Source organism: Condylura cristata, unplaced genomic scaffold, assembly GCF_000260355.1.
Source record: "Condylura cristata isolate star-nosed mole 26May11 unplaced genomic scaffold, ConCri1.0 scaffold00029, whole genome shotgun sequence".
Lineage (NCBI taxonomy): Eukaryota > Metazoa > Chordata > Mammalia > Eulipotyphla > Talpidae > Condylura > Condylura cristata.
The window spans coordinates 21,338,725-21,340,914 of NW_004567130.1; positions in this window are offsets into that span (position 1 = coordinate 21,338,725).

A 2,190-nucleotide genomic window follows, 5' to 3' on the forward strand; every position below is an offset into this window, starting at 1 on the left:
GAACTCATGCAGAAGTGGCTTAAGCTTCTTTGTGCTGTGCTTTAACCCACTGCGCCACCAGGGAGGGCCAATAAATAAATTTTTTAAAAAGTCAAGGCAACTCATCTTTCCACCTTGGGGAAAGACTGTAGGATATATAAAATTCAGGAGGATGTTAACAGTCCCAGTCACCTTTGTAACAGGACAATCCAATCATATTTTATCTTCTTACTTCAAAGAAAACAGAAACCACACACAACTTATACCACTGGGCAGATACTAGTATCACTGTACAAGAAATAAGCTACTTTTATTCTTTACAACTTCTTTCCACGGGAGTCAAACGTAGCTAGCCAAGGAAGACGGTATAACTACCACTACTAACCACAGGCACAGAAAGTCTAGCTGCACCTCAAGCATCTTTAAAGGACCAAATTCCTCAATCCCGCAAGAAACACGGGGGTCACCCTGCACTCTATTTACAAGTTATTTAATTTAACCCGTTCTGGAATTCTGATTTCTATGGCAACTAAAACAAATTACCCTTGCAAAGAAGCTGCAGAGCCATCAATAGGGTTCAAGTGTGAAAACATCCTTATACTGTCACTGAGAAGCAGAAAATTTCTCACTACCCAGAAAAGTGAAACTACAAAGCTAGTCAGTCCCTCCCGACTGAGCGGGGTCACCAGTGGGCATCTGCCAGCAATCATTTCACGAAAGTTCATTTCCTATAAAAGTAAAGACCAACAGAAGTGAGGCTGTAAGTCTGTTTTGGGGCCTCCCTTGTGGCACAAAGGGCTGGGTCTCTACAGTCTCATCAGAGAGTGAGGAAGCTGTAAGAGACCACCGGTCATGGCCAAAGATTAGGCACCCATGGGAAAAGGCTCGCATTTGAGCAGCAGTAAGAGTTTTTTAAAAGACATGTTTGAAAGCAGGAGTGCATGACATTAAAAACCGTCACTTTTTGAAGCTTGTACGGAAACAACATTTTGAAAACTTCGGAAAAGAAGCAATTATCTCTTCTTTCTTACTCAAATTAAACTCTGAACCAAACAGCCTATGAGGAAGATATGCCAAAATCACTCTCACCCTTCATGAGTTAACACATTCGTTTTTAACTTACAAGAGTAAAAAACAACCACCCCAGTGGCTAAGTGGGGGTCCCCCAAAAGATCCAGTGAGGAGTAGTAGCAACAGGATTTAGAGTATCAGTATTTTCTGATGGGCGCCTTTACTTCAGTTCTTTGGAGGGGACTTTTCCCATTACATTCAAAATTTCAAACCTGACAGCTGTAGGAAACAGTGTTGAGACCAGCCTTGCAAAATCCCCTCTCTGGCAAGCTTCATTTAGGTTATTTCGGAAGACCTATTTCTTGGAACTCACAAGGTAAACTTAAACTTCCCCAAGGCTGGTCTGAGGGAACCACTAACCAATTCCTTATAAATTAAGGAAATTTTATTATAACCAACCCGTGGAGAACAAACAATGTGCCCCTGCACTCCGTCCAGGTTTTGGTTTCAGAGCTACCAGCCGGCAAACTGCCCTCATGGTGAGCGCTAACAACCACTTCACTGGTTTTGTTCCCTCTGAACTTCTGACACAAGGAATTCACAGTGGATGGTTCTCTCACATTTACTTTTCCAGTTATCCAGAGATTCTGAGTAAATGTTTTTCTAACGTGTAGAAACACAACATGAGTCGTTCCACTGGCCCTAATTATTTTGAAACAAATATCTGAAAGAACTTCCAAAACGTGATTAAGGTAACAGAGGAGGCAGTTCTAAATAGCTTTCCTCACCGCACAAGCAGAAAGCGGGGTTCCTATTTGCTGTTCATCTCCTGTAGTGGGAAAAAACTACTGGACTCAGACAGAAGCCCACCCCGATTCTGACTGGCGCAACTGAGTGGTCTGAGAAAGTTCCTCCAGGAAGAAGCGCTTCAGCAAGGAAGCCTGGTGAGGGTGCAACAGAACACTGTAATTATGCCCTCAAAATAGTGCCTTTTCAGTCATCAGCTCGGTAACTTGTGGCAATTATTACTCTAGAATTTTATAGTAAGCTGCCTCTTACTGAAAAGTGATAAAGTATTAGAGAAGGGAAAACTCAAGTATTGTCAATAACAAAGTAAGATTAACTCCATTCGAAAAGTAAGTTACTAGTTTAGCACTTAAGCCAGAACGGTAAGGGAAAAACTGAGCTCACCTAACCTGA